Below are 19,257 nucleotides of genomic sequence, written 5' to 3'. Positions count from 1 at the left end.
CAGGGGCAGAGACAAGCATAGAAACACAAACCATTTATAGTATCAAACACTTTTGCATTATGAAAACTAGGCTTTCAGTCTTAGAAACAAAAGACATAGAGGAAAACATTGATTTCTTAACATCAGTCTGTCTACATTATCCACGCAGGTAACTGTGAGCATTACAATTGTTAAAAAGACTTTCATTATCTGATGCCTAGCTGAAATACAAAATTGCCAAACAGCATGCCTCAAGTTACAAAGCGCTCATAAGACCTGTGTTGACGGCAAACTGGACGAAGATGGAGGTTTGCACCTGACCTTTACAAAAAGGGGGTCTCCCTTCCCTCCCTGCCTGTGTCCATGTGCCGAAGAGGATGAGTTTGTGCTTGTCGGAGTCACTGCTGCCCTGCTGAAGACAGCCGCGAGTTTAAACAGGACACAAAGAGGAACCAGAAAGCTGATAATCAGAGGTCACTTCCTTGTCTGACTGAGGGGAAACAATGCACCTTGTCAGTGAGCGCGACTGGAAAGGGGAAGCAGATCTTTCTCTCTCTCTGTGTCTGTGTGTGTGTGCGCGTGTGCGTGCGTGCTCGTAGCAGATGTACAGCAGGCCTACTTTGGTTTCAGTGGTCGGGAACTTTGTCAGCCATTCAGACATTCATATTGTACATAAAACACCACAACTGTCCAAAATGGATGAACTGATCCACTACTAGACCAACCAATCCAATTCCAACCAAACACTGCATCGGGGCCCCGTTTTTCAAAACTTGGATCAGTCATTATATAGATGTAAAGTCAAATGGGACTGATTTTGGTCATTTTGAGACAGGTTTTCAAAAACATGATCAAATAGGAGTCCTACCTGGGACCATTCTGATCCTCAGGATTACAGATCTTCAGTCTATATATAGACCTCTATCTGATTTGTGCCATCGATCGATCCTCATCTCTGGCTTTGAGCTTTGAAAAACATATCGATAACATTTAAAGGGACAGGACACCCTCAGGTCTCTGGAGTACCCACATTCCAGATCCCAGTCTGCATTTAAGCACTTTTGAAATAGCCAATGGGCCTTATTCAGAGCCGCCATTTCGTGTCTAAAAGGCAGACTAAACACAGGTGCAACCAACTCATTAATTAGGGCCCCAGCACTGGAACACCTAAATGGACTGGAAGTTGGAAACCCTCATTAATATTTTGGTGCACCTGTGTTACTTCCTGCCTTTTAGACACAAAATCGCGGACTAAAGGACTATTGTCAGACAGAATCCAATTACGGTACTGCGATCCTGTCAGAAAAGCTTTGAGAAACTGGGGTCATTTTCTGATTGCATCCTCTCTGGTAGCCTGATATCAGACTGAATTTTCAACTTGTTACATAACTCGGTGGAGTGGGCTGATTGGAAGCTCTGGACCGACCCAGGCAACCTCTCTGGGAGAAGTTGTGCTAATCAGACAAAATGTCAACCGGCAGACTCTTGGCCCTCCATGGCACATGATTGGCTGTCTCTGCGCTCGACAGAGAAAGAAGTCAGTGTGCAGACACATCATCAGACACACTCTTTTGATAGTGCTCGACACAGGGTGAGGGCTAAATGTGAGCGGTTGACATAACCCTGTTGTATAACTAACTTGTGGAGGCAGAGGTTAATGTTTATTTAGAGGGGGAGATCTCAATTACAATTTCAGAATAAATTGTTATAGGTAAATATACATGACACCTATACATTACCTCATCTGTAATAACCATCATTGGTGAAACAGATTGATGTGGTGTTTGGTTAAAAAATTCAGAAATGACAAACTATATATATATAGATATAGATATATGTTTCGGACCTAATTTCAATCATGAAGGCTGCCATATTCATGTTACCTGATCAGGCCGTAACATCAGTCAAGCCCAAGCATGACATCAGTCAAGCTGTCGTTTCAACACACCCACCTCCCCAGTCCACCACCAATGAGTCTTGACTCCTGAAGAATCCCCTACGGGGGGGGGGGGGGTTCTCTATCCTAGCCCATACAGATGCCCTCCTCTCGCCTCAAGAGGAGCGCCACCTTACAATGGAGTCATACGCCAAAGTACTTGCCATGCATGCCATTTGCTAAATAAAGTCTCTTGTTATACCTTAGTCTCTCATGATTGAAATACACACACACACATCATGATTGAAATACACACACATCTCTCTCTCTATATGTGTGTGTGTATATATATATATGTCTGTGTGTGTGTGTGTGTGTGTGTATATATATATATATATATACACACACACACACACACACACACACACAGATATACATGTAGATATAGATATATACGTATATTCTGGTGGATTTATTGGTTCTCTTGCATCTCAATTCTGTTGAAGCTCCTCAAATGCTGTTTGAAAAATCTTCCTTCCTCATCTTCACTTGCAGTGAGTATTCATCAAGCACTACATGTTGCAGCATACAGGTATCTACTACATGTTGCAGCATACAGGTATCTACTGCGTTATTGGAAAGTAGTGCATGTGACCACTAGAGGACAATGCAAGACAGAGCACAACAGCATAGAAGCTTCAATTGATGAGATATTTACACTGTAGAAGTCCATGTTCTATAGTAATCCAATCATGCAGTATGTGTGCTTTTTAAATGTGGACAAGTCAACCAAATGACCAAGAAATGTGCTTCTTCTTGAATTAATAACTATGTTTGAGATCAGACAAGGACTGTCCTTGACTAAAGGAACTGAAATCAACTTGGAGGCGAAATATTGTTTATAGAATTTTATCAAAAGTAGTATAATATGTCATTTATTTTATGAATATGCCAGCGATGTACTTAAAATGTTAAATAAATAACACATCATGCACTATTCTTTGAATAATCTGTAACACCGACTAATGAACTAAAAAGTCTTCCTAAATCCCTATCAGCTGAATAGTTGCTCAGGTTGCAAAGAAGTCATACAGGTGACTATGTATTCCTTTTTAGAGGACAGTTTTAACCGAAGCAATGAGTGTATGCATTTTAACATGGGCGCCACCACTAACTAACTAACACTAACCGCTGTACACGTGAACACAGCAGATAATTGATAATTGATCACTGCCTCATCATGTGTAAGATTACTTTGGCTTAATCAATTTCATATATTTCCCTGTCTTGACAGATAATCACGGCAGAACTAAGGCAGCTTTTCATCAAAATCCTTCAATCTAATAGTGAAAATACATCATGTGAGAAGGCTTTTTAAAGTATCGTGTTATTCTGCCAGCCAGTATGTTACTGTAGCTTTATCTCAGGTTGTAGTGGTAGTCAGACAGGGAGAGAAAGAGACTTTAGTATAAGGACTTAATGTCCCACATCAGTGCAGGAGACATGTCCACCCTGACACCGTAATGACTGGGAAACATAAATCAATACATGGTGTCCCTGGTGACTGAGCGCTGTGTCCTGGATTTGAACCCAGCTTGGGGACACATTATCCCTCCTTTCTCTCCCATCCCTCCTGTCACCCTACTGTCACCTATTGAATAATGCAACAACAAAAAAGCTCTTCAAAATATGGAAATTCATGTCATGTGTGCAGAGTGGGTGATTAGTAAGATAATCGTTCTCTTGCGTTGTTGTTTACTGAGTTTCTCCAGTCGACTTCAGTGGAAGAAATGAGGTGAACTGATTCTTAGGAAGAGTTATTTTATTTATCTTGTAAACCAAACATGACTTGATCTTTACACTTCTATGGCAACTATCTTGTAAGTCCTCCAAATGCTCAAAGAATGGTACAGAAATATACAGCTTTAAAAGACACAAAAGAGAGAGAGAAAAGGCAATGAGTCAAGCAAAGAAACCGAAATGCAAGTGCAAAATAATTATTGACATGAAAACTCAAAATGCATAATGAGTATTGCAAAGCGACAGTTGACAGTTGCAGTAGGAGTTGCACTAGAGTTCAGAACATCATGTTCTCTGTGTGTCTCAAATCTAAATATCTTCCACAATTACAATTCTTTCAGTGACATATTGTTCACTTGATTCATAAAAACACCATATACTCATTAACAGTCTTTTGCACAAACACCCATGAGGGCAAGTATCTTCACAGTTATTGCACTTTTTTTTTTCCAACACCAAAGCCATACAGTCACGTCACATATGAGTGAAAACAGAAAACACAATGCTGCTTATACACTTTGTCACAATTGTTTAGAGTCCCCCCCCCAGTTACACATAATGACATTCACATCACGCAGACAGTGTCCTTGCACTATTTTCGTTCTCTCAGTGTCCAACACAGTTGTTCAACAGTCTTCTTCTTTAATTTGCTCATGGTGACATTCATCTTCATCAGGAGGTGCACGTGCACCATCTTCATCACAGCATCTGTGGGAATGCCGCGATGAGGTTAGTTACAATGCTGACACTGAATGAGGCTGATGACAAATTGAAGCCATCAATTCTAGCCCACTTCATGTTTCATTACAAGCAGTGGTCAGTTTTTATCATGAATATATTTAACACTGGATCTGGATCTGTCCCTGTCCAAGCCAAGTCAGCATCCTCTACCCAACAAAGAACCTTCTCAGTCTCTTTTGGGTAATCTTCTCTCTTCATCACGGTCTCTTTTTCGTGTCTGAGCCCTCGCAGCAGTGCGGCAGGTTTAGGAGATGAGGCAGCTGTTGGCCTTGTTCATGGGGGGTCGGCTGCTGCTGTCCTTGGGGAAGGTCTCCCTGCGTCTTCGCAGCGCCGGGCTGAGCCGGCTGGGCAGGTTGGCCTGCTGGAGCAGCTCTCGGAACACCTCCATCACATTGGCGTTGTCTTTGGCCGAGGCCTCCAGGAAGATGTTGTTCCAGTCCTGCTCCACCGTGGAGAGCACGTCCTCGCTGGACACCTGCCGCTCGCCCCGCCGGTCGATCTTGTTGCCCACCACCACGATGGGCGTGTACTTGTCCTCTTTGATCTCCAGGATCTCCTGTCGCAGGCTCTTGACGGCCTCCAGGGACGCGGGGTCATCCACGGCATAGACCAGCGCGAAGGCGTCGCTGTTCTGGATGGAGAGTTTGCGCATGGCGGGGAAGGAGTAGCTGCCGCTGGTGTCCATGATGTGGATGGTGACTTTGACGCCCCCCACCTCGTACTCCTTGCTGTGGAGCTCCTCCACCGTGCGCCGGTGCTTGGGCTCGAAGGTGTCCTGCAGGAAGCGTCGGATCAGGGCTGTCTTCCCAACTCCGGCTGCTCCCAGGAACACCAGACGCACAGACGTCTTCTCCTTCACCTCTACAGACATGTTGGGTTTTTGTCTTCTTATTCTCTCTTCTGTCCCTTCTCTTCTCCTTCACCAGACTCTTATCAGTGGATCCTGGTTTGAAAATTGTTGAATGTAAAATGAGTAGTTTGAGAAGCAGTTTTGATGGCAGTGATGGAGTTGAAAGTGGTGGTGTTGAAGTGGAGCACAGGGATGGTAGCAGATGCATGTGAGAGTGTCTGTCAGGCTGCACTCTGTATTTATGGTCTCTCCATCGCAGATACTACATGCCCCCTTCTGCTCTCAGCCAATCAGGACAGTGCAGGATCTCCCTGGGTGAACTTATGGCAGCCAATCGGAGAAACCGATCTCACAGAAGAGAGAAAAAAAGTGACAGAAATGATTGTACTGAAGGCTCTTGGTGTAGAATGCAGATTCCATTTCCAGCAGAGAATTGTTGCTCCTTGACTGCCTGCAAATAGGATCAACTATTCAATCACTATTTAAGATGGCATTATTAGTGTTCATATAATGCCGACTATGGAATGAGTTAATTTTCTATCTTAACACTGTACACTTCATTCATACTGTTCTCTTTTTTTTTGCATTAAGTGTTGTTGGAGAACTGTTGGAATATTTGTCTTACTTTAATCTCACTGGTGTTTCATATTTTAGGATGGATGGATGGATATAAATTATAGTGTTACAGCAGCAATTCACAGACAGAGAGAGAACCTATAAAAACACAATGAGGTAGGTAAAAAACAACACACACACACACACACACACACACACACACACACACACACACACACACACACACACACACACACACACACATACAGCTATAAAGTACAAAAAGTACTATACTAGGTAAAAGTAAATAGAATAAAAAGTCAATTTTTTTAACTGAAGGCAAGATGTTGCTGTTACTGTGCAAATTAAATGTAAAATGTGAATCAGGAAGTCAGGAACACAGAATTACAAAATTCACTCGCTGCCGAGAACAATCAAAACCAGCGGTCAATTAATGAAATGTGCGTTACAGTATGTTTTAATATTGACTCTCGGACCATCTGGGGACAACACAGAAAGCTTTACTCATACAAGCCAACAGACACATCATGTTTTTGAATGTGAGAAGAAGCTGCAGTTCAGCTCTGGCAGCCTGCAGCCTGCATGAAGGTGCCTCTCTGTTTACTCAAAAACATCATTTTGTAAAAAAAAAAAGACATTTGCCGCACAAACATAATCTATCATAAGCTTTACTGTTTGATGGAGCGGCGAGCGCTACCCAATACTCCTTCATTGTGTCTTCTTTGTTCTGTCATCTGGAGGTCAGCAGTGTCTAAAGCAGCTCTTCTCAGACCCAAAGGAGAAAGCTAACCTTTCCCCTTCAAACCCTCCATGTGGCTCCCAACAGCTTTGTTTGGTTTGCATGAAATAACGTCTCTGTTTCGTGGCCATCATGTAAAGGTCAATACAGTTAAAGCAGCCCTCCCTGGGCCGCTTCGTCAAGATAAATGTGCCAATATTCTCCTCTTGTCATCTGATCTGTGGAAGACTGTGCTGTTGAATATATATTAACACCTCCCACAACGGGATATTCAGTGGAACCATATGAAAGCAGAAACGTGGAGGCTTACAGTACAGTGCTGTGTGTAAAAGGGAAAAATGCGAGATCTAATTCTGTAGTTAAAAGTTAGGAAACTTCCTCTGAGATGTCTTTGGCATGTGAATTCATTATTTCTTTTTAACAAATATGCTTTTTGTATGACGATTATTTCAAGTCTTCGTGACGTCAGAATAGATTTAATTATGGGCAGACATTTCTCATGCCAGCCCAGTCACCGGATTAAAATGCCAGAATTGTACATTTTTAGAATACATTTTTTGTTACAAATGTCCATATGTAACATATGGACATTTCTGAACAAAAATACAATGCATTTTTACAATTCTAGATACGTGAATAATTAACGTTATACGCTGCAACCTCCAGACTCTATGACGTAATGGTAGGGAGTAGTAGGCATAGGCGGATTGTGACATGACGGGCCCCTGGGCCTGGATGCATATAGTAAAAGGGCCCCCCTCACTGCACACATACGCACAATGAAGGCCAGAATAGAAGGCCTGCATCTCAACAGGGTTTAAAGCGCAGACACCTGAACACTCAAAGCCAACAGCACAATAACAAGAAATAAATTCACCTGTATCTCAACACATTTTTGGTAATTTTAGGGGCAAGGCCATCTGGCCTTCGGCATCGCACATTTATTTAGGGCACAAGACCACATGACAGGGCACAAAGGCAATTGCTCTATTGACATCATAAAGAGCGATTTTTCTGAAATGCGAGTTAAAATGATTCAATGACACATCCTTTGCATAGGGCAGGCTACATTAAACTGAGACCACTAATGCTTTTAAAGCAACTGAAAGTAGCAGGCTGGTAGCAGCGCACTCACAGCCAGAGGGCGGGGCAAGTAAGGCCATGTCCTCATTGGTCTCCGTGTAACCACCATGGTTGGGGCCCTAAGGGATTATTTGGTCCCAGGCCCCGCCCGGCAAGATATGCCGTGACCCTGTTAAGAGGCTCTGGGTTATGGGCCCCTTGAGCTCTTGGCCCATATGGTAATATGGTAATACATCCCTGCAGTGGTGTAGTGGTCCCTGGAGAAGTGGGTAGACTGTAATTTACTGTAATCTTTTGGAAAGGATCTGTCTATATAGTCATTATTGGTGTCTACAAAAACAACAACATTTTGATTGAATGATAGGCTACAATGTAACAATGAGATCAATTAGGCTACCATAACCTGAACATTACTGAATTTAGTTCATTGATACAAAAATTTCAAACAGAAAGCAGGCTAAATTGTGCCCCCCCCCCCCCCCCCAAATGTGTGCTGTTTCTCTCTTGACATACAGTAACAGGTTTTATTGCTAAAATCAACTCAAAGAGAGAAGCGTAAATAAACAGGCCGATTAGTTTAGTTGTTTACTTTACTTAAGCCCAACCTTTGTTTTACTTACCTAAACCCAACCAAGATGTTAATACTTGCCTAAACTTAACAGCCGAGGCTCCCGCGACTCGGTAACAGTAGGTGTTTCGCGCCCAGCTCGGGAAGTAACCAGGAAGAGCCGGCGTCTGTGCTGCTGGAGGACCGAAATGTCCATATTTAACATGTTCGTGGAAGGAAAATGTAAAATATGAACATTTCCATGGATTCTATAAGCGTACAATGCTGAGATTTGATCCTGGTGATTGGCTTGCTCAGGCAGGGACTTTGCATTCAGGACAGAGTGGTCACAGAGGGACGTGTCACATCATCAGGGATGTTCTGAAACAGTGCTCACATGTCAGGGACCGAGGACCATGGGGGGAAATGTTCTTTCATCTCTGCCTTTTATAATACAATAACTCACATGGGAAAATGTTTTAATTTGCTCACATTCAGATCTCTCTCGCATGCTCGCTGTGTGCAGACCTGTTGCTATGATGGCCCTGAATCCATTATCTGGGCTGAAAGGGCTTTGACTTGCACCTTATTAGTGGAGCCATTACTTTCTCTGAGCAGAGCTGTTCACGCTCCAGAATGGAAACGGGCAGTAATGGGGTCCATGGGCTAGTTAGGAAAATTGCGAGCAGTCACGTTTCATGTCACGGTTTTATTGGCCTGACACACTGTATATGTGATTTAAAATAAAGTGTACTTTGACCGTATTCTAGAGTTACTATCTCAAACGTTGTACTTACACTTTTGGTGCATTATTTGAGGATTGATTTTCAGAAAGTCTTGATGTTCAGCACCCTGGTCCCTCTTGGCCAGTTTATAGCGACAAATAGAGCTCAACAGTCACATGACACCTCCGTTCCGGGAGAGTATTTCCCCGTTCATATTCTGCAATGAGATTGGGATTAGCCATAATGTCATAACCACCCACGGTAGACTTACCACGGGGCGAGCGAGTTGTGAAATGATATGTTCCTGTAGAAGCCACAAATCTGTATGATATCATTCTTCTTTGTTTTTTATTTATTTTTTAATTCAATGTCTTGGACTACTACACTACCCACAATTCTAAAGTGTAATATTGACGTCTTTGATCGGTGGAACTCGCTGTATGATCATCTGTGATTGGTGGAGCACGCTGGGTCACTGCACGAGTGAAATATCTCTGGCTAGGCTACTACAAACGTAGGCTACAGTTTGCTGCTATAACGGGCTCAAACCGCCACTTAGTTTTCATTGTGAGTTAGAAAATGGTCGGGGGGGCACTCTGCACCCTATCGTGGGCCGCATTTCGCCCCCGGGCTGCAAGTTGAGTATCCCTGTGATAGCAGATAAACAGATAAACAAGTTGAGTATCCCTGTGATAGCAGATAAACAGATAAACAAGTTGAGTATCCCTGTGATAGCAGATAAACAGGAAGGGGGAGGAGAGAGAGGGAAGGACCTGTGATAGCAGATAAACAGGAAGGGGGAGGAGAGAGAGGGAAGGACATGCGGAAAAGGGCCACGGGTTGGGTTTGAACCCGGGCCGGCCGTGGGAAGGACTAAACCTGTATGGTATGCATTTTACGAAATGAGCCCCCTAATTTAAATTCTTTTTCATTACGGCTCACAAAACCGTAACAGATTTTCTTTCTGTGTTGATATCAAAAGTCACCTAAAATCTTGGCAAGAATTGAAGACATAATTGAGGAGTTTAGATGGGCTTCCTGTTAACTGCAGCATGGCATTCATTTGACATTTGAATACACACAAACTCATGTGTAGCCTACTATATTCCAGGTATATGATTCAACCAACATCCACACACTACTTGTAGATAGCTACTAGTAATGGTAAGTGGAGATGGGTAGGGATGGGAATACTCTGTGCTTAGAAGAACACGCATCTCTGCATCTGCTCCATCAGAACAGAAAGTGTGTCAAGGCATTGTCACATAAAGCCATTGACAGACGTGTGTCTTTTCTATTGCAGTGTTGCATCATAGACGACGTTTCTGTGGTATGAAACAGTTGAACCACTTTATTGTACCTTTCCTGCTGTGCTGTTTGCTGTGTTTCATAAGCTCAGCCAGTGATTCAGAGATGTGAGCTCAGAGCTCTGGACTCTCTGACCCCTGGTCTGGAACTGTCTCTTTGATCCTCTCCTTTGTAGAAAACTAATCTGAAACTATAGCGCTCAAGGCCCCCAAGCAATTCAACTCTATCTACCAACTTTTTCAGTTTATTAACGAAAGTAGCCAGACAGTGTCAGCATGGGAGTGCAGTGCCTTTACTTTCCCCCTCATGACCCTCCTGATGGAGGTGTCATATCATGGCTGGCTGTGGCCATGGGAGGAACAAGCTGTTCAGAACACAAGAAGAAGAGGGATGGACTCTCACAGGTGTTTGCACACAGGTGATCAATATTGCTTTCTGCGCCTTGGTCACCAGTGACTTGCAACCTTATGAAAGAATAGTACTGACGGGGAAGGGAATATTTGCTCAGTATGGTACAATGTACATGGTGTGATGCTCAGTATTGTACAATGTACATGGTGTGATGCTCAGTATTGTACAATGTACATGGTGTGATGTTCAGTATGGTACAATGTGCATGGTGTGATGTTCAGTATGGTACAATGTACATGGTGTGATGCTCAGTATGGTACAATGTACATGGTGTGATGCTCAGTATGGTACAATGTACATGGTGTGATGCTCAGTATGGTACAATGTACATGGTGTGATGTTCAGTAGGGTACAATGTACATGGTGTGATGTTCAGTATTGTACAATGTACATGGTGTGATGTTCAGTATTGTACAATGTACATGGTGTGACGTTCAGTAGGGTACAATGTACATGGTGGGATGTTCAGTAGGGTACAATGTACATGGTGGGATGTATAGTACAATGTACATGGTGTGATGTTCAGTATTGTACAATGTACATGGTGTGATGTTCAGTATGGTACAATGTACATGGTGTGATGTTCAGTATTGTACAATGTACATGGTGGGATGTATAGTACAATGTACATGGTGTGGTGTTCAGTATTGTACAATGTACATGGTGTGATGTTCAGTATTGTACAATGTACATGGTGTGATGTTCAGTATGGTACAATGTACATGGTGTGATGTTCAGTATTGTACAATGTACATGGTGTGATGTTCAGTATTGTACAATGTACATGGTGTGATGCTCAGTATGGTACAATGTACATGGTGTGATGTTCAGTTGCAGTATGTCTGTGTTTTGTTCAGCACCCACATGGCTAGCTGCACAGTACTATGAAAAGCATCAGGAGGATAGAGGAAGGATCTAGTTTCAGGAGGTGGTACCTGATGGCATTTACTTAGCTTACACAACAATGTTTGATAAGCCAATATCAACACCAATATTTATAGGTGGCGATAATAACATACAGTAGCAGGATAAGAGATTGTGTGTGTGTGTGTGTGTGTGTGTGTGTGTGTGTGTGTGTGTGTGTGTGTGTGTGTGTGTGTGTGTGTGTGTGTGTGTGTGTGTGTGTGTGTGTGTGTGTGTGTGTGTGTGTGTGTGTGTGTGTGTGTGTGTGTGTGTGTGTGTGTGTGTGTGTGTGTGTGTGTGTGTGTGTGCGCTCAGCAGCGTGTGTTTTGGTATCATATGAGCAGCCTGGCCCATCAGTCAAACACTTGTGTCATGTCTCACTGTGTGCGTTGAGCTGACAGAGGAGACAGACAGTTTTGCCTTGTGTATCTGGTAACTTGCCCCTGTGTCGCTTATATTGACTGATGTGAAAAGGCCCTTGATTCGAGTGGAATTTGAAGAGTGATTTACAGTGTAAAACCATTAGGTAATCTTTTCTGATGGCATACATTAAGGAGTTTAAAATTCTTCATTAATGAGGTGAAATAGGAAAGTCTCTTTGGTTCCAAATCACAATAGCATCCAAACAGAAACGGTCATGTTTAAGAGGATCTTACTCTACTGTTGAGAGTCATCTAAGATTCAATTATACTTTAAAGACAAAGACCAATGCTGAATCTCATTCTGTTTTCACTCGATCTGTAGTCCTGCCAGTCTGTCTAATAGGATCCCAAAGGAACGGCTTCTAAAAGAGAGAGAAATACAGAGAGCATTTGGTTGTATTTTGGTACTTTTAGTATTGAACTTGAAACTTTTTTGACTGGCACAAATAATGAAACACAAATGTAGCATAAGTGTATAGCTACAGAGTCTGACCCAGACAGCCTGTGGTAACACGCTGTAAAGTCACAGCCCGGCTAAGTGGGCAGTTGAAGGAGTCGGTGCACTCCAGTGGAGAGAGTGATGATACATCCCAGTCAATTAAACGGCTCCAGTAGGTTATTGATCCCATTATAGTTTTGTGTGTAAGAACACACACGTCTGTAAGTCAGAGATCCGGGCGAGAGACACTGATCTAATGCGGGCGAGAGACACTGATCTAATGCGGGCGAGAGACACAACTAGGTCAAACGCTGCAGTCTGCTCCTTCGTCCCTGCCAGCCGGGGGGACAATGTGACACATTGGTAATGGCCGTGGCAAAAAAATTATCTCAAAGCGCTGCGGCGAGATTATTCCCCATTCATCTTGCAGCCGTTACGAATCGTTCAGACTGAAATATTATAACTCCCACCACCAACCCGCCTCCTCACCACTGATCCACCCTGGTGGGTTTTGTAGAAGGGCTCAGGTTCAAATGGGGTTTGTTTGGGTCATTTCAGGATGCTGGTCTCGGCCACACAGCAGAAATATAACTTGAAACAGCCTGGTAATGCTCACCTGCCTCCCTCCCTATAAATACATATACAAAGAGGAAAAACAATCTGTCTGTATTTTTAAACATTCTGTCATCCTATCTATCCGGTGGCCTGTCACCATCAGTGTATGGATGTGTGTGTGAATGGGTTGATGTACCTACTCATTGTAAAGCGCTTTGGATAAAAGCGCTATATAAATGCAGGCCATTTACCTATAATAATAATAATAATAATAATAATGATAATAATGATACAGAAATTTACAATTTATTGTTTGATTGTGTATTCAGCTGCAGAAGATATACATACACTGTGTAAAGCCCCTGAAGTATCTCAATTGCAAGTTCTCGTAAATTGAAATAGAAAACAAATGTTCTTAATCAAACACCGTCAGTTACAGATGTCACTACATTTATGTAAGTCAACAAACAGCAAGGAGCAGACATTTTTTAAATGCCCACTGAGTACTACTAACACCAGCCTGCTAATTTCTCATGGCTTCTCTTAATCTGTCCTTCCATTCAGTGGCGTTGTGACTTAACAGAGGTGCACATCAGCACATGCATGTTGCTCACATGTGTGTTTGAAACCTCCTCCCTCCTAAGTTTGGTTACAGATCCTCTGACATCTCGACCTTTGCCTTTAGAGTAGAACAGCCTGTCCTGGCTAATGACAGGTGTGCTGAGGAGGGGGGGCAGGAACAAGAGGAGCCAGGCTGCGGCCATTGCTCTCAGTACACCTCATTACAGTATAAGAGGTGCTCTCTCCACCTCGTGTTTGAGGCTACATTAGTGTGAGTTTAAAGGCCCCACCTGTCTATAGCTCATTCCAAAATGAGATATTCACGATGGTGTATGTGTGTGTGTGTGTGTGTGGGGGGGGGGGGGGGGGGGGGGGGGGCTTTGGTGTTGGAGGTGGCGATGACGACTTGTTCTTACAGTATAATTTCTTATGTGAAAGTAGTACTTGTTTTGGAAAAAGCTTTATGAGCTATTTTAAACCCACTGCCTAACAAATACTAACATTTTGTTTGGACAAAAGTCAGTAGGTTGGACACACCTAAAGGGAATCTAAGGCTTATGCTTAAATTCTTGAAATGTGTTAGACAAATATAAATAGTGAAGTTGATGCCTATATATGAATTTCTTTACAAATCCTCTGCCTTTCCATTGAGGCAAAGTGCGGCTCCTTTAAAGAATCTAAAAGATAGTTTTGATTTGTTCAACACCTTTGCATTCACTACATAATTCCATCTGTTATTTCAAAATTATTTCATTTTATTCTAAAATGTGAAAAATAGTAAGAAGAAAGAAACAAGTTTCTTTGTCGAGTTGGTAGTCTGAACCTTATGTCATACAGCCATTGTGTCTGTTTGACATAATGGGTGTGTTAGCGGCTAGCACACCCAGGCTAGACTAGCCTATTAGGACAGTGATACTCAACCTGCGGCCCGGGGGCCAGATGTGGCCCGCAATAGGGTGCTGAGTGGCCCCCCCGACCATTTTCTAATTCACAATGAAAACTAAGGTTAAATATAGTTTGACTGAGCTCCAGCTAAATTGTCAAATATGGCTTACACCCCAAAAACCTACAATCCGCTACAGACAAATTACTATGTTTGTTTATTAACTGGCCCCCAGGCAAACCAAGTTGAGTATCCCTGCTATAGGATCTTGGGATTGTGTCTCAGTTGCCCTGTTCATTAATCTCCTCATGTGGACAGATGCTCAGCCAGGTGCTCATGTTCTGTCTGAGCCTGTTCCATCTGGTCCCCAGTCATTACCGTCATGTACCGCCACAGGTCTCCATTTCACACCATTAAGGTTACTGAACCTGCAATCTGGGAACCCATCGCAGTAAAAACAATATATATAAATATAAATATATATATATATAAATATATATGTACAAACATATATATATACAGTATATATATATATATATATATATATATATATATATATATATATATATATATATATATATATATATATATATATACATATATATATATATATATATATATATATAATTGTGATGTACAGGTGGTTTTCCTGCTTGGCATCTCTGCCTGCCGCACCTCCTCCAGTGCACTTACTATATAGTCGAAAGTCTGTCTCGAGAGATTACTCAACCTGTGATAATGCCATCTCCAATGTGACTGGTTTAATTCGGTGCCATACTGGAAATAATCCATGGATGTAAAAACAGATATTCAGGAGAGACGTTCCCACATCCTCACAGACTCCATCATAGACTTAATGTGCTCATCTCTCCTCGTTAGCTCAAGGGTAAGAGTCCCCAAGCCTTCTTTTAGTTGTTGTCCAAAGCTGATATAGGCTGCATGTCAACAGGAAGCGTTTAATTATATTAATTATTATTATTATATTTATTATTATCAAACATGTTTGAAATTCTAAGCCGACTCTGGACACAGTCGTGTAGTGTAACAACTCCAATGCGTATGATCCCCCTTCAATAGCCATTGAAAAACTATTCAGCTGACCAAGAAGCAGTCAACTAGCTAGTTATTCTTCAATACATTTATATTTCTGATACCAAGGCACATGGAAATTAAATACAGGGAAGACTCAATTACATTACGACATCAACAACAACACCGTCTACTACCCATATAATCCATTTTCATTCATATTTTGAGGTGAGGGACCCCTCTTGCCTAAATGTAAAAAGATGTAGCCCCCTTCCCGACAAGCTAACATAACGTTGGTACCAATGGATGTCTTAGGACTTAACTTAGGTCATCTAGTTTCATGTGATAGTTGACTTCATTCTTTAAAACCGAGCCCACTACAGCCTCTGAAAGGCAGTAATGTGAGAAATGATCATTCGGGAGCACAGATTACAGGTTCAAAATCCCACAGAAATCGGGAGTTTTGTCAGGTATGTGTTGCGCCTCGAGCCTTCTGATTGCCGCAGTCTTCATATTGACCAGAAATAATGGTCAATTTCATCATTATGGTTAGAATGACAAAGATGATTCTCAGCCGACACCAGACTGAAAAGATCAAAGATGATTCTCAGCCGACACCAGACTGAAAAGATCATGGACCCTCAGGTCAAGAAGCCAATTGGAGAAAATAATGATGACTTTGGAGTAGTTTAATATGATTCACAGTGAATATAAGCCTGTTGATTCCAGAGAAAATGGTATAACCCTTCACCTTAGTTATACCCTTCCTTGTGGGGCACAGACTTGTGTGCTGGACTGCAAAAACCCTTCAGGGTGAAAGGGAATGTAACCAAATCACTCAAAATGTGAAAATACCAGCAAAACTCATTTTCAACATACTATGGCTCATTACCAACAATGTGAAGAGTTATCCCAGGCCACCACACATTGATTAAATTAGCATGTCATTAGCATAGAACATAATGCATTAGCATGTCATTAGCATAGAACATAATGCTGGGAGGGAAGAGATAGATCTCTGAAGCTGGGAGTAACAGATTGCCTGCCCCCTCCATTTTCTTGTCTGCTGTCTATTCTGCTGGTTCTCAGGCACTCACAACTAAACTGTCTCATCAAATGTGTGTGTGTGTGTGTGTGTGTGTGTGTGTGTGTGCGTGTGCGTGTGCGTGTGCGTGTGCGTGTGCGTGTGCGTGTGCGTGTGCGTGTGCGTGTGCGTGCGTGCGTGTCCGTGAGTGTGTGCACGCACTAAAGAAGAGGTGGCATTATTGGTTTCCTAAGAACTGAGATGTGCTGCTTTGTGTCTGGATAACTTTCTGATGATTTTCATGGTTTGTTTTGTTTTTTGTTTTGAGGGGAAAAACACATCAATACCCCTTTCTTTGATAGCACCCTGTTCTTTCCGCTGAAATGCATTTAGAGGTTGACAATAGCCTACTGTTGAAAATGAGAATCCTCGCACTTTGTGTACATGTCTACTTCTGCGACAGTGGAACAGCTCACTTGTACCTGCTGCTGTGATGACGAGTGAGAACCTTTAGACCACAGATCATAGAGATACTGAACTCTACTGCCTCATCAGTATGAAGATCTGTCTGTCCTTCTCAGGTGGAATGGCTTAGGTACTGTATAGTTCCTGCACTTTCAGAGGTCAATCTCTTCCTGAGAGAAAGATCAAAATGCCATCCCCACCTACGCCTAGCAGCCCTACAGCAGTCAGGCCAGCTACAGGTAAAACAAGGACATTTGAGCAGAAGAAAAAGGGGTTTGTATTTTTTGTATTCCAATGCTGATAGAATAGAAGATTTTCCTATTCCCTACCGTGATTGATTGTGCATAAACCTGTTCCCCCAATGACCAGAACTAGTTACATATTCTTTAGTTTTAACAGATGATGCCGAGACTTTGAGCCATGTTTTATCTCCTCATGTTTGACCTTGGATAGAGATGCATGTTAATGAGAGAGTGTACAGTACAAGTATAAGCACTTGATATGCAAGGATGGTCCGAACCATGAATCAAATATCAGAATCACAATCAGCTTTATTGGCCAGTATGTACACATACATACTAGGAATTTGACTCCGGTTATAAGTACTCTCAATATATTCACACACAGAAAGAGGTATTCACGGTTGAAACAAGCAAGGCACAGGTACATTCAAACATTTACAACATTTTTGCATTAACTACTATGCAGTAAGTGTGGTGTAAAGTGTCTATTTTAAATACATACAGTATATATGAAAGAATGTATATGTACAGTATTATGTATAAATAAGCCACATGGGATCATAAAGAAAGGCTTATACAGATATATTCCCAGATATTGCGCTATTTCCTGTTCAATGTGAACATGGCTTTGAGTCAGATATTGCAGTTATTTCCCAGTAAACGTACATCAAATCATGTGTGTGTGCGCGCACAGTTATTGTGTGTGTGTGTGTGTGTGTGTGTGTGTGTGTGTGTGTGTGTGTGTGTGTGTGTGTGTAAACAAGCGGCTGGTTTAAGTGTTAATCAGAGTGATGGCTTGTGGGTAGAAACTGCTTTTGTGTCTGGTAGTTCTGGCGTACAGTGCTCTCTAGCGCCTGCCAGAGGGGAGGAGTTCAAACAGGTACAGGCTGAGATGGGTCAGTGATAATCTTTCCTGCCATTTTCTTGACTCTGGAAGAGTACAAGTCTTGGATGGAGGGCAGGTTGGCACAGATGATTTTCTCTGCGGTCCTGACTGTTTGTTGTAGACTGTGCCTGTCCTGTTTGGTGGCAGACCCAAACCAGACAGTTCTTTCAAGGCCGGTGTGAAAGCGGCTACAGTGATGGAGTTGCAGATGACAGAATGGATGATGGCAGTGTTGAACTGTCTGTATATCAGCAGCTCCTGGGGCATTTTGCATTTCCTGAGCTGGCATAGGAAGTACATTCTCTGCTGTCTTGCCTATGTTGGCCTCCCTCCCACTTTAGGTCCTGGGACACAGACACAGTGCTGTTGGATATGGTGGGAGGGCAGTACTGTATGAACTGGACAGGTCAACTTTGCTGTCTTCCCAAAGACAAGTTTCCATGGAGGGTCAATTTGGCATACTAGGTGTGTGGGCCCAGGTCTGCTTATCATGACCCAGATAGTCAGCCTGCCCATAAGGTACCAAGGCTTTCAAAGACTCAGCCTTCAGCAGTATCTGAAGGTGTTTCACGTAGACACACACATACCCAGCCATCAGCAGTATGGATATGGGACAATCTGGAGGTGTTTGTAGACACACACAGGAGCCACCTGACTTCGATCAGCTCTGTCAGAGAAATTACAATGAGCTGAGGGAATTATTGCTCATGCTGCAAATACAAGAAGACAATTCTCTGATGAGGGTTCCTAGGTTGGTTTTGCCTGAAGGGATATGCAGGCCACAAAAGGACTGTTACACTCCAAGGCACTCCAAGGTCAGTGGTTTGCATCACTATGCATTATTGACAGTTGACATTTTGCCTTAGTGTGGAGTTTTGAAGCCACTAGGGAGCTCGCGTGCTTCCTAGGCTCGCCCGTCCTGCAGCTCGCCGAGCTAGCCCTGCAGCTCGCATTCGCACAGCTCGGCTGCTGTGTGGCCAATGAGACCAGCATCACTGATGATGTCAGATTTATGACATCACTGATGATGTCACAATGGGATTTATGACATCACTGATGATGTCTCAGTTGGATTTATGACACAGTGGGACAATCACAGTGGGACAGAGAAACAAACAGACAGACAGACAGACAGACAGACAGACAGAGCCCTAGCTCCCATTTATATACTGATGATGATGATGATAGGCCAGTGGTTTCTCAATGTGGTGTC

General features: G+C 42.7%; 1 pseudogene across 1 annotated transcript; it reads right to left on the bottom strand.

The window, feature by feature from the left end:
• Positions 1-4,640: 4,640 nt before the first annotated feature.
• LOC310787935 (GTP-binding protein Rhes pseudogene) lies at positions 4,641-5,267 on the bottom strand (annotated as a pseudogene). The gene has a single exon. The product of its transcript is annotated as a GTP-binding protein Rhes pseudogene (transcript).
• Between the last annotated feature and the right edge of the window lie 13,990 nt (positions 5,268-19,257).

This window comes from Poromitra crassiceps, assembly GCF_964638095.1.
Source record: "Poromitra crassiceps genome assembly, chromosome: 13".
NCBI classification, from domain to species: Eukaryota; Metazoa; Chordata; class Actinopteri; order Beryciformes; family Melamphaidae; genus Poromitra; species Poromitra crassiceps.
This window is presented reverse-complemented; position numbering and strand designations above follow the sequence as displayed.